The sequence below is a fragment of the Phascolarctos cinereus genome, unplaced genomic scaffold (assembly GCF_003287225.1).
Source record: "Phascolarctos cinereus isolate Bilbo 61053 unplaced genomic scaffold, phaCin_HiC Scaffold_5;HRSCAF=322, whole genome shotgun sequence".
Classification (NCBI taxonomy): Eukaryota; Metazoa; Chordata; class Mammalia; order Diprotodontia; family Phascolarctidae; genus Phascolarctos; species Phascolarctos cinereus.
The window spans coordinates 285,880,332-285,895,082 of NW_027555958.1; the positions used below are offsets into that span (position 1 = coordinate 285,880,332).

Genomic DNA, 14,751 nt, shown 5'->3' on the forward strand with positions numbered 1-14,751 from the left:
CTGGAGTCAGGAGGACCTGAGTTCAAATCCAACCTCAGACACATAACACTCACTAGCTATGTGACTCTGGGCAAGTCACTTAACCCTAACTGCCCTCACCAAAAAACAAAAAAGTAAGTGTCAAGGTGTGGACCCAGGGCTTTGGATGCCAAATCAGCTACAAGACTAGACAAAATAAGGACAAGATTTTTCGCTAAGTTGCATAAAAAGCAGCATTCTTGTATTTGATATCTACTGCCCCCTTACCTCCTCCCCCTCCCCCTCCCTGCCCTCTCCATTATAGGGCGTTTCCTGCAGGGAAGCCACCATTATCAGCTCTCTCCAAACATCTTCATAGTGAGGTCTTTTCAGAAGTTTTGACACCTCATCTCCTCTCATTGAAAGGGAAGAAGGAAACGAGCATTTATTAAGTGTGTACTATGTATCAAGCAGGCAACTAGGTGGTGCAGTGGATAGAACTGGGCTTGCAGTCAGGAAGATTCATCTTCTTCACTTCCAGTCTAGCCTCAGACACTTACTAGCTGTGTGACCCTGGACAAGTCACTTAACCCTGCTTGCCTCAGTTTCCTCATCTGTCAAATGAGCTGGAGAAGGAAATGGCAAACCACTCCAGTATCTTTGCCAAGAAAACCCCTAATGGGATCATGAAGAGTAAGACATGACTCAAATAATTGAGCGACAACAAAATGTGCTAAGCACTTTTTTACAAATGTGATCTCATTTGATCTTCACAACAGCCCTGGGAGGTGGGTGCTGTTATAACTCCCATTTTACAGTTGAGAAACTTGATGCAGACAGAGGTCAAGTGACTTACCCAGGGTCACACAGCTAGTAAGTGTCTGAGGCTGGATTTGAACTCAGGTCTTCATGATTCCAGGCCCAGTGCACTGTGCATTATGGTAGCACCTAGCTCCCTCCCTCATTGGAATGGCCAGGTTTGTTTTCCAGTTCTAATACTGAATTGGTCACCCGAGAGTTACTGGGGAAGCTCTTCCTTCCCTTGGGAGCAGGGACAATGAACTGAATCACAGGGTCCTCCTTCCTCTTCCCCCCCAAAAGCAGGCAGTTAACACCATATGTATATGACACCATAGCCATATGCTATGTGGGGATATAGACAATTGAGACCCATGATTCTCTTAAGGACTATATTTGCACTAGTGCAGAGAATAATAATTTTTGGGTGCTGCTTGCATGGGGGTGATGCTTGGGTGTATAACTAGTGAGCATTTTTTTTTTTGGTGAGGCAGTCGGGGTTAAGTGACTTGCCCAGGGTCACACAGCTAGTAAGTATCATGTGTCTGAGGTTGGATTTGAGCTCAGGTCCTCCTGAATCCAAGGCCGGAGCTTATCCACTGTGCTACCTAGCTGCCCCAGGAATTTTTTTTTTTGCATGACTTCAGTAACATGTATATGGCCTTCTAAGTTTCGCAGATCTCTTTACATATCCCACTTAATCCTCACAACCATGAGAGGTAGGTTTTCTTGTTATCGCCGTTTTGCAGGAAACAGAGGCTGAGAGTGGATTTGGCCATGGTTGAATTCAGGTCTTATTGAGGCCAAGACCAATACTCTATGTGTTATACCACCAGCTGCTACCATTCAGTAGATTTGTTATCACCATTCCCAGCAATCTCCAAAGGACTTTCTTGCCTAGGTGGTTCCATGGTGCACAGAGCACTGGGCCTGGAGTCAGGAAGACCTGAGTTCAAATCTGGCCTCATACTAGCTGTGTGATGCTGGGCAAGTCTCTTCACCTCTATTTGCCTCCTTTTCCTCAACTGCAAAATGGGGGCAATAACAGCACCTATCTTGAAGGGCTGTTGTGAGGATTAAGTGGGATATTAAATATAAAGTGCTAAGCAAACCTTAGAGGACTATATAAATGTTAGCTATTATTATTATTTGCACTAGTGCAAATATGGTAGGTTGTTCTGAAAGTCCCTAAGGGAATCCACGAGTCTCATTTGTCTACATTCTCACATAATGAGATAATATTTTTAAAGATCTTAATACAATATGCCTGGCATGTAGTAGGAACTTAATAATAATAATAATAATTGCTATTATTATTCCCTTCTCCCCCACCCCAACCCTCCTTTACAATTCTTCTCTTATCCTAGAACTTTGTCCTGTTTTCATTTTGAGGCATTCTCTGGGATTTAGGAAGCTTTGTTATATAGAGAATTTCATTGTGTTGTAATGGTATTCATGGAATGAGCACATGAATGCTGATTCAGAGCCCTCCTTCCCACAGAAGAGCATAGAAAAGTCTATATAAGATGTCTCCCAAATGCAAGGCAGTCTCATTATTATCTAACACAGGACTAATACTGTGAGCTTACGCTACCAGCTAACACATGTTTTTTCTCCCTCACCTGCTTTGTCACCACCCAGTGCAATGGAAACCTGGTGATCATTTTCATCAAAAGCCTCCAATAAGAAAATCAACAGTGGTGTTTGTTCTGAGACAAGGAGCCTCATGGGGGGGAGAAATAACAGCCCCACCACTCTGGTGGGTGTGGAATGTGGAATAGAATGCAGAGACCCATCCAAGGGACCGGCATCTCCAACAAGAATCTGCAAGAGGCATGTCACCCAAACACAGCCAGCCAGTCCAGACGGCTACCCAGCCTCCCTTTATTTATTCATGTACCTATTTTGTTTCTGTTTTGTGTTTTTCCCCCCTTTGGATCGTTTCCAGTTAATAGACAAAACCAATATGTTTCCTACTCAACTACTGATTTTTTAGTCTTATGTCTCTGGCTGACAATTATACAAATATATTTACTGTTGGAAGAATCTGGCCTACTTACTTTACCGGGGGGATGTGACCTCTGTCTTTAAATAGTTAAAGTATTGACTAGTGGAAAAGGGATTAAACACGGTCTTCTTGGCCTCTGAGAGCAGCCTTTGAACCAATGGGTGGAAATCATAGGAAGAAAGAATTCAGCTCAGTAAGTAGAAGAGCTTTCTCACAATCAGAAATGTCCAAAAATGGAACAGATTATCTCGAAAGGTCTTGAGCTCTCCAGTACTGGCAGAAGCAAGAGGATCACTTGTTGGGGATCGGCTCTTGTAGAAGAGATTTGTGCTTTTCAGTGGGGTTTAGACTCCGTGGCCTCTGAGGTCCTTTACAGAGCTAACACTACATAATTCTAAGATACTGAGACTGGCCTATTAGATAAGGATCAGGAAGGGTCAGGAAGACTCCATTCCAAGTCTTGCCTCTAACACTGGCTCTGGGACTTTACCAAGTCACTTAATCACTGAGGGCATCAGGCACAGCTCATGTGTGGATCTCACTGATAGGGAAAGTTTTCTTAATAAGAATTTAGTATAACAATGAAGTCGCGAGTCTGATGTACAAAAATAAAGTAATATAAAAAAGATACTTCTGATGATTCTAATCAGAATAGTCCTAGGTGCTCATGGATCCTAAAGCAGACATTTTTTCCCTATTCATTTATTTATTTTAAAAGTTTGGTTGACATCTTTTGCTGTTATATTGCATCATTTCTACCTAGGTGACCCTGAACAAGAAACCTAACCACTTATTTCTGGATACTGCTCCAGCTGCACTCCCGATTGCCCGCCCTGTGTACCTCCCCTTATAACAGAGAAAAACAACTGGGCAAAACAAACCAGCACAGCAGGGCTGTCTGATGATATATGCAACACGCCTTGACCATAGGCCACCACCTCAACAATGAAAGGGAGAAAGTACATTTCTACAGGAACAAAGATTGTTTATTACAATTACCAAAAATGAGCTTCGCTTCTCTTTAGTGTTCAAAGCAGGTGTTTGACAAAGGATTCTTTTACCTGTTAGGAGCAAAATAAACGTGTTTTTAGAGGTGAAGGTCACATAAGCAGTATTTGCCTCTTAACTCCAGGCCTGGTACTGTATCCACCTAGAGCAGCCCTGATGTACACCTGACCCTACATGAGGTAGTAACTCTCAAAATACTGATTAATTGAGTCAGGCAGGGTATTCCAGTGGAAAGTGCACTGGGCCATCGTCCAGTAAGGACACCTGGGTTCTCATCACGGCTTAACCACTTACTAGCAGTGTAACCAGGACAAGTCACTTTCCATCTGGGCCTCATCTTTCTCGTTAGCAAAATAAGGGATTTATTCTAGGTGGTCTCTAAGGTCCCTCCCAGCTCTAAAAACAAATCATACATTCTCTCTTTTAGCTTTTCTATGATTCCATGGGCTCACTGAACTGAGCTAAAAGTGGGTATTTTATATTAATGACACTCATAATAGCTAGCATTTATTATAGTACTCTAAGGTACTAGGTGGCACAGTGGATAGAGCACTGGCCCTGGAGTCAGGAAGGATCATCTTCCTGAGTTCAAATCTGGCCTCAGACACTTACTAGCTACGTGACCCTGGGCAAGTCACTTAACCTAGTTTACCTCAGTTTTCTCATCTGTCAAATGAGCTAGAGAAGGAAACGGCAAACCACTCCAGTTTCTTTGCCAAGAAAACCCAAAACAGGGTCACAAAGAGTTGGACACAACTGAACAATAAAGGTTTGCAAAGCAGTTTACATATGTGAACTCATCTGATCCTCACCACAAACCTGGGACATAGATGTTATTATTCCCATTTTACAGATGAGAAAACCAGGGTACAGAGAGGTAAATGATTTGCCCAGGATCACGCAGCTAGTAAGTGTCTGATGACATACAACCATGTCATCATGTGGTCCACCCATGGTTCCCCACCTCACCAAGGAAAGGAAAGAGGCACATTTCCCAAAAGTTTTGAAGTGGGGTCTTACTGACTCCAAGTCTTGCACACTATCCACTGTGCCACCTAGCCTTGGAGGTTGCTGTCAACACTCTCTAAATGTTGTTTGTGAAGTAGCAAGACTTTCCAGGTAGGGTAACCACTATTGTGACTTCTGGGATGGATTTTGTGGGATCCTTTTGGCCCTTAGGCCTCCAAATCCTGGAGGGCTACTTAGGTTATAGCTAGGCCTACCATTTCCATTCTTCTTTCTCTCTCTCTCTCTCTCTCTTTTTTTTTTTTGTGATGCCGTTGGGGTTAAGGGACTTGCCCAGGGTCACATAGCCAGTGTGAAGAGTCTGAGGCCAGATGTGAACTCACGTCCTCCAGGGCCAGTGCTCTCTACTGTGCCACCTATCTGCCCCCATTCCTATTCTTCTTAAGAGAAAACAAAAAGGAAATTACTTTTTAAAAAATCTGATTTTTATTGATAACTTTTGTATTTACATCACTTTCATTCAGGGATGCCAGCTCAAACCAGCATAGGAAAGTTGATTGTTAAATATTCAATGAGAACATTTACTCTTTGAAAATCATTTAATGCTACAAATCAGGATTTGACTTATTTGTTGATTTCCAGATTTAAGAAAGTGGCGGAGTAAGTGCTAATAATGCAGATTGGATTTGAAAGTGAGAGAGCTGGTTGTTAAACATTTCTCAGAACACTCTGGCTTAACTTCTGACTATGTCACCCTTCCTCCACCCCTTATGTTTACCCAGCAAGTCATCCCATGTAACAAAGAGCAAAAAAGAAGAAAAATGGCAATTCAGCAAAACTAGCCAATGCCACCCACAATCACATCTGACAGGACATGCAGTATTTTGCACTGATAGTCTTCCACCTCTGCAAAGAAGAGCAGAAGGTATAGTTTCTTAACCCTTCTCTGGGGTCAAGTTTGGTCATTATAATGATAGATATTTCAGTTTCTTTATTTTTTCCATTTCCATTTCCATTACATTTCCATTATATTACATTTCCATTACATTAACATTTACGTTATTATAGTCATTGTGTACAGTGTTCCTGGTTCTACTTAACTTCCCTCTGTATCAGTTCATCTAAGTCTTCCCATACTTGTCTGAATTCTTTATGTCCATAATTTCTTATGGTAACATAATATTCCCTTGTATTCATGTGCTACTATTTGTTTAACCATTCACAAGTGAATTCTTCATGTTCATAATTTCTTAAGGCACAGTAATAGTCAACAAGGATTTATTACTATGGTGCCAGGCACTGGGATAAGATTGGTAATAGGATATTTGTTTAACTGTTCCCCATGGATGGACAGTAATTTCCTTTATTGACACAGGTAGTCTCCTGTTTCCAGTTGCCCAGATCTCTGCATTTTTTCTCTAACTCTGCAAAGGAAACAGGTAGCTATTCCCAATCCAGCCAGCAGGTGGGACCTTCCTCCCACGAACACCACAAGGTTAAAGACTGCAATGTTGCCGCTGCCGTGTGGGATCTCGTACCACCTCTATCCAGGTAGTGTGATTTTAGGGACAGTGATTTCATTTAAAAAGAGTGTTCCTCCCCCTTACCCCCAACCTGTTCATAGAATCATAGTTTTAGAGCTGGAAGAGACTTTAGTGATAATCTAGTTCAACCCCTCCTTCCCCTCCCAATTTACCACTGAAAAGGAAAAGAATCGAGTTAAGTAACTTGGGCAGCTGGGTGGCACAGTGGATAGACAACTGGGCTTGGAATCAGGAAGACTCATCCTCCTGAGTTCAAATCTGGCCTCAGACACTTACTAGTTGTGTGATCCTGGGCAAGTCACTTGACCCTGTTTGCCTCAGTTTCCTCATCTGTGAAATAAGCTAGAGAAGGAAATGACAAATCACTCTAGTGTCCCTGCCAAGAAAACCCCAAAACGGGTCATGAAGAGCTGGATTGAAACAACTGACCAAAAACAACTATTATGTATGTCATCATATTTTGTCATTATTGTTGGGGCAGCTAGGTAGTACAGTGGATAGATAGCTGGGCCTGAACTCAAAAAGACTCATCTTCCTGAGTTCAAATCCGGCCTCAGACACTTACTAGTTGTGTGATCCTGGGCAAGTCACTTGACCCTGTTTGCCTCAGTTTCCTCATCTGTGAAATAAGCTAGAGAAGGAAATGGCAAACCACTCTAGTATCCCTGCCAAGAAAACCCCAAATGGGGTCAGAGACAATGAAAATAACTAAACAGCATACCTCCTCCAGATTTCCCTGTATTTGTTGAGGATACCACCATCCTTCCAGTCATTCAGGTTTAACTTTTCATTCTTTCTATCCCCTCTATCCAACCAATTTCTCTCTTACCTGTTCTACCACCATAACATCTCCTCACATCTGTCTTCTCCTCTCCATCCACACTGCCAACCCATAATGCCCTGTTTCAGGTCCTCAGCACCTCTCGTCTGGACTATTGAAAAATTTTCCTAATTTGACTTTCATCAGTCTTTTTTTTCAGTTGTGTCCAACTCTTTGTGAACCCATTTGGGGGTTTCTTGTCAGAGATAGTCGAGTGGTTTGCCATTTCCTTTTCCAGCTCATTTTACAGATGAGGAAACTGAGGCAAACAGAGTTAAGTGACTTGCCCAGGGTCACACAGCTAGTAAGTGTCTGAGATCAGATTTGAACTCAGGAAGATGAGTCTTCTTGATGCCAACCCCCACCCTCTATGCACTACGTTGCCACCTAGCCACCCTTTTGACCTTCATAGGACCACAGATTTAGAACTGTGACTTTAGAAACCATCAAACGTAAGTTTTTCATTTTGCAGATGAAGAATGTGAGACAGAGAAAAGTTAAGTGCCTTCCTAAGCTCATACAACTAATAAATGTCTGAGCTGTGTTTGGAGCTCTGGTCCTGCAGACTCCAAGTTCAGTGCCCTATCTACTACATCATACTGCCCCTCTCTAGAATTTTTAATTCTCGTTTTCCAGTTTTCCCCCTTCTCCAATCCATCTTCCATGCAGTTGCCAAAACAGTCTCATCAAACACCCTGGTCAACAATATTCAATAGCTCCCTACTATCCCTAGGATGAAGCACAAACTCAACTTGATATTTAAAGCCTTTGACCGACTAGTTCCACACTCTTTCCACATTTATTTCCTGTTACTTCCCTCTATTCCAGCAAGCTTTGCCTTCTTGTTATTCCCTAGACCTGGCATTCCATCTGTGGTCCTGTGCTTTTTTATCATCCTGTACTCCTTCCTTACCCCTGCCTCTTGAAATTCTTAGCTTCCTTCAAGGCTCAATTCTGATGCCACCTCTTACAGGAAGCCTTCCCTGATATAACGACTTCTTAGTGTTTTCTCTCTCTTCCAACTATATGATGCTTATATGTCCATGACCAGGGTCCATACTAGGGTGCCCAAGCCAGACTTGGCTCTGGATTGTCATTTGGACAGCTAGGTGGAACAATTCATAGAGTGCTAGGCCTGAAATCATGAAGACTTGAGTTCAAATTTGACTCACTTACTAGTTGTATGACCCTGGGCAAGTCACTTAATCTCTTTTTGCCTCAGTTTCTTCTTCTATAAAATGGGGATAATAATAGCACCTACCTCCCAGGGTCGTTGTGAGAATCAAATGAGATAATAATTGTAAAGTGCTTAGCACACTGCCTGGCACGTAATAAGTGCCATATGAATGCTAGCAAACATTACCATTATTTTTATTATATGAGCTCAAATCCAACCTCAGACACTAGCTATATGACACTAGGCAGGTCACTTAACCTCTCTCTGCCTCAGTTTCTTCTTCTGTAAAATGGTGGTAATTATAGCTCCTACCTCCCAGGGTCATTGTGAGGGATTAAATAAGATAATAATTATGCAGTGCCTGGTGCTGTAAATAAGAGTTATATAAATGTTAGTTACTATTATTTTTATTATTATTATTATTATTTGCCCTCCTTCCCCCAAACCCTACTGGGGTCATGGTAGCTGAGAAAAGAGGGAAGGACAGTGGAATCTCCCGGATAATTGCCATTTCTGACCCACCCCATCCATCATAGGAAGACTTGTGATTGCCCCCAGACCACCTTGGGAGTTCCAGGCAAGAGCATATTTATATGAGGCAGCCACATGAGAACAGCTCAGAGAATTGATGGGGCTGCTTACGGGCATGCCAGATTTGAGCCTCTCTCTTTCCTCCTATTGCACTTGAGATTCAATCTTTTCCCCATTTTCTTCACCATGGAGTGAATGGACACAGCCTTCTGCTCCCAGGTGAAGTCAGGGCTACTGAGAAGGACCCCCTGGCACACCACCCACCTTTCTCCCTTGTTTTCACTGTTCCAATCTAGGGCCCAGACTTGCATTCTGGACTCCAAGTTCAGGGATATGCTCAGGTGGAAGGGTCCAGATAGGCCCAGGGAACCTTTTCCTTTGCATTTTCATTACATTAAATAAACCAAGGTCATTGTGTTAATAAACTGTTTATCTGAGTCTTATGAATGGGGTGCATGGATGAGGGCAGGAAATTTCCCAGAAGCAGAATGAGAACTAGCATCATTGCTTTTTTTCTCCTCAATAGTTTGGAATGATATAATTTTTTCCTCCTCTAGCACAAAGACTCTTCTTAACTTGGGGCCAGCAAATTTAAAATGAAATGAAGCTCTCAAAATATATTAATTTCTTTTGTAATCTTATGTATTTCATTTTAAACATTTAAAAACATTCTTCTGAGAAAGGCACCATAATCTTCCCCAGCCTGCCATGATACAAAAATAATTAAGAAACCCTGCCCTAGCATAAATATTCAGAACCCAGTCAACAATGGGAGGGGGGAGGGTTTGTGCCCAGCTCTTTAGAGCGGGTGGTTTAACTATGTTGGATTATGGTTGAGTGTCTCTCTGTAACCTCGTGGGAGATTATCACAGAACCTCAGGTCACCTGGGATACCCAAGTGTACACATAACCTGCACCTGTGTCACTTTTATTTATATGTTCAATGAAAATAGTTAAGCAAACTCAAATACCGCATTGTCTAACAGCAGCTGCAACACTCCCACCCATAGTACCTCACTTCCCTCTAAAGGAAGCAGGGAGTTACATTTTCTCCACTCTCCCAGGAGGACAGGGAGCAAGCTTAGTCATTTTTAAATACATAGGAGTCAGTTTTACTTGATTGCTTTTTCCATTTATAATGCTGTTGTCATCATGAAGATTGTTTTCCTGATTCTGCTTACTTTGTTCTGCATCCTTCTAGACATCTTCCCCAAGTTTCTTCTCCAAATTCATCATACTTAGGGGCAGCTAGGTGGTACAGTGGATAGAGCACCAGCCCTAAAGTCAGGAGGACCCAAGTTCAAATCCGGCCTCAGACTTAAACACTTGACACGTACTAGCTGTGTGACCCTGGGCAAGTCGCTTAACCCCAATTGCCTAAAAAAAAAAATTCATCATACTTATGATGCAATAATATTAGAATACCACATTTTGTTTTACCATTCTCCAGCTAGTGGACATTATCTTACATTCTTCACTAAAATTTCCTTGAGTCCTAAATCCTAAATCAGATACCTTCATATGGGCCTTCTGGCCTTCCTTGGTCCCAGGAACTGGTCTGGTTACCTGGTTCAGAGATCAGCGGACCCAGAACTCTAATTACCTGTCTCTTTCTAATAATCACCTACTATCCACCTCCCTTTGTCTTCTATTTCTTGTCTCCACATGCTTCAAACCAGAAAAGTACATTTTCTAGGGCTTCTTTTTATGGTGCGAATTTTAAGTAGATTTTATTCTCCAGGACAAGAATTACATTTCCAATTCTTTTTTTTTATTAATTTATTTTGACTTATCAACTATCACTTCCATAAGTTTTTGAGTTTTAAATTTTTTCCTTCTCCCATCTCACTTCCCTCCCCAAGATGGCACGCAATCTGATATGGGCTATACATACACATTCCTGTTAAACATATTTTCAGAATTAGAACCAATAGAAGGAACCACTAGAAAGAGAAACAAAACAGAAGGAAAAAAAAGAGTAAATAGTATATTTCAAACTGCATTTCAACTCCATAGTTCTTTCTTTGCATTTTCCATTATGAGACTTTTGGAGATGTCTTAGATCCTTGTATTGCTGAGAAGGGCTAAGTCTATCAAAGTTAGTCATCGCACAATGTGGCTGTTACTGTGTTCAACATTCTCCTGGCTCTGCTCACTTCACTCAGCATCAGTCCATACAAGCCTTTCCAGGTTTTTCTGAAGTCAACCTGCTCATCATTTCTTATAGCACAATAGTATTCCATTTCATTCACATACCACAATTTGTTCAGCCAGTCCCCAATTGATGGGCATCCTCTCAATTTCCAATTCTTTGCCACCACAAAAAGAGCTGCTATAAATATTTTTGTACATGTAGGTCCTTTTCTCATTTTTATGATCTCTTTGGGATAGAGTTTAGGGCTTATTTTCAAGGAAAAAAGAATCTGCAGATCTAGAAATAATACAATATACAAGGCATTATGCTAGATCTGGGGATACAAAGGCAAAAAATCCCTCCCAAACCAAACAGTCACTGCCCTCAGTGAGGTTACGTTCTACTGTAGGAATAGTGCATAAAGAGAAAAAAATAGTTTCAAGAAGGACATCCTAGGCCAGGTGGTTTTAAACTTAATGAAGTATCTTATGCTACCTATTTTTTGAAAGGAGAGCTAAGCTTTATTTAAACATATGATTTGGAGAACAGATCTAGTTGTCCTGCTAGCCTTTCAAACCTTGGAAATGTATACCTCAAAATTCCAACTGGAAGCTTGTTGAGGACAGGAACTATTTCTTGTGTCATTTTTCTCCATGCATAGCACTATCTCAGTGGAGGAGGAAGAACATTCTAGGAGAATTCTTGTTCATGGAATAGCCAGGAAGCTGGTGTCACTGAACCAAAGAGTGTATGTTGGGGAGTAAAGTGGAAGACTGGAAAGGTAGGAGAGGCTTATGAAGGGATTTGAATTACAAATGGAACATTTCATATTTGCTCCTGGAGGCAACAGGAAGTCACTGAGGTTTATTGAGTAGAGCAGGGTGACATGGTCAGACCAGTGCTTTTAAAATAATCCATTTGATGTTTAAATGGATGATGGATTGGAGTAGGGAGAAACTTGAAACAGGCAGACCCAGCAACAGTCTACTGCAATAATCCAGGCATGAGATGAAAAGGGTCTGTACCAGAGAGGTAGCAGTATTAGAGGAGAGAAGAGGGCATATTTGAGAGACGTTGCAAAGGTGAAATCTACAAGTCTTGACAATGGCTTGAATATGAGGATGAGATATAGTGAGGAGTCAAGATGACTCCTAGATTGTGAACCTGAGGGGCTGGGAGGATGTTGATTCCCTCTCCAGTAATAGGAAAGGAAGGAAGGGAAGAGGGTGTAGGAGGAAATATAATTTAGTTTTGGACACATTGAGTTTAAGATGTCTATTGAATATCCAATTCAATAAGTCTGAAAAGCATTTGGAGATGTGAGATTGGAGGTCAATAGAGTCTGGGATAGGATAGGTAGATTTGAGAATTATCAGCATGAAGATGGTGATTAAATTCATGGAGATCATCAAGTGAAGTAGTATGGAAGGAGGAAAGAAGAAGTCTCAGGAAAGAACCCTGAGGGACACCTATGGTTAGAGGGCATGGTCTAGAGGAAGATGCAGCAAAGGAGACAGAGAAGGATCAGTCATATAGGTTAGAGGAGAACCAGGAGAGAATGGTGTCCTGACAATCTAAAGAAAAGAGAATATCAAGGAAGAGAGAGTAATCAATAGTGTCAAAGGCTACAGAGCGGTCAAGGACAATGAGAATTGAGGAAATCACTGGATTTGGCAATTAAGAGAACACGGGTAACTTTGGAGAGAGAGAACAGTTTTGGTAGAGTGATATGATCAGAAACCAGATTGTAAGAGGTTAAGAAGAAAGTGAGATGGGGGGGAGGAAAAGGGAGAAAAATTTTCAAGTCAAAAGCATATGGAAAAAAAATTTAAATAAAATGGAAACGGATTGCAGAATGGAAAAAAAAACACGAAGGGAGTAGATTAGATGGGCTTGAAGGTCCTTTGAGCTTTCAAAACCGTCTGTAAACATATTGTAATTAAAAGTCACATGACAAATTTTAAAAAAAGTGAGAAGACAGAAAGTGGGGGCACCTGCTATAAATGGCCTTTTCAAGGCTGCGAAAGACAGAAGAGATATAGGACTATAGTTATCAAAGATGGAAGGATCAAATGAGGATACAGTTGACAAGGTCAAGTTTGTAGGCAGTTGGAAATAAGCCAATAAAGAGAGTAAGATTGAAAATATGTAAAAGAGTACAGATGACCAAGAGGGCAATTGGAGAAGACAGGAAAAAATGGGATCACTTGAACAAGTAGAGTGGTTAGCCTTGGTAAGGAAAAAGTAAGGCCACTTCATCATGTGAGACAGGTGAAGGAGGAGATAGCAGCAGAAGGTGCCTGAGTGATAAAAGATGAGAAAGAGGAGAGAAGAAGGAGTTTACAGTGAATGGCCTCCTCATTTTTTTCTGTAAAACATGAGGCGAGATTCTCAATGGAAAGAATGGGGGATGGGGAGAAAGAAGCAGCGGAGGTGTGTGGAGGGATTAGAAGTTTTCAAAGAGTTGTTGTGGAGAATGAGATAGTGAGTTGATAAGGGGTTGCATAATAGGATTGCGTAGCAGCAGTGAGGGCCCAGTTGAGATTATATAACATAAATTTGTAGTGGACCCAGTCAGAAAATGGTTGTGTGATTTTCTGCACCGTCAGCAGAACATGGATAGAAGTGAAGGTGACAAATAATGGAAGTGATCCAAGGCTGAGGCTTGACAGGGCATAATTGGTGATATGATAAGGGGGCTAGGGATTCAGAAGAGGAAAACAGTGTAGAGTTGAATTAGTTCACCAAGGGGTGAATATGAGAAGAAGAGGAGAGAGTGACTAGTGTAGGGGAGATGGCTTGGGAGAGAATTGAGAAGTCAAGGGACTGGAGGTCAGGGTGTGTTTAAAGAGTAGGCTTATGTAAGAGAAGTCAGAGGGAGAGATGAAAAACCAATAGACTGTGGTCTCATAAGGAAATTTCAAAACTTTTGAACATAGAGGTGGCACATTCATGGATGATGGGTGATATGACCATCCTTGTGTATGGCTGAGGTTGGATGGAGGCGTACATGGGAGGTGAGTAGGTTGAAGAACCAAGTAACTAGAATGTTTGAGAGAGAATCAATGTGTATGTTGAAGTCCTCAATACGAGGACAGGAATTGGTAAGGAGAGAAAAATTGTGAGCCAGGTATTAAACTCATTGAGGAAGTGACCTAGGGATCTGTAGACAACTACCAGGATTTTGACTGGGGGGTAAATATGAATAGTATAAATCTCAAAGGAAGAGAGGTCACTGAGTAATGGTGGAGGGAAGAGAACCTGGAAGTGGTGATGAGTAGCAAGGATTATTCCAATTACCCTATCTTGATCAGGGAGCTAAGGAGAATGAGTAAAGGTATAGCCAGTACTGGAAAGGTGGGCCAGGGAGGCTGCATGATTGGGGGAAAGTCATGGTTCAGTAAAAGCTAGTAGAAGGAAGGAGTAGGAGAGGAAAAGATGTAAGATGAAGGGAAATTTGTTGCCTATAGCACAGGCATAGCAGAGGGCACAGTGGAAGGGCTGGGTGGAGTTAGGGTAAAACTTTGGAGTGGGAAGGTTGAGGGTGAGGGGAATGGGGAATCAAGTGGTAGGGGGTGTGGAGTAGGGTTTGGATAATAATCTAGAGGAGTTCAGAGTCACTGAAATTTGAAGGACATGACCAGATGAGAGAACGTTCATTATTGAGAGGAGGGTTCTTCTCTTGGACCTTCAAAGAACAGGTACAGCAGGAGATGAGAAGCCTGAAGTCAAAAGGAGGGTTGATATCCTTTGTACTGTAGGCTCTCCATAACTTAGTTGGGAGATTGGACTGGTAGCAGGAGGTGG

At 41.8% G+C, this 14,751-nt stretch overlaps 1 protein-coding gene across 2 annotated transcripts in view; it reads left to right on the forward strand.

Moving 5' to 3' along the window:
- Positions 1-3,392, forward strand: part of DNAI2 (dynein axonemal intermediate chain 2) — a 76,526-nt gene extending 73,134 nt beyond the window's left edge. For both annotated transcript variants that reach the window (XM_021002627.2, XM_021002628.2), the window contains exon 14: positions 2,398-3,392. The gene's annotated coding sequence lies outside the window, so the exon portion shown is untranslated. The remainder of the gene's footprint in view (positions 1-2,397) is intronic.
- Positions 3,393-14,751: the final 11,359 nt, after the last annotated feature.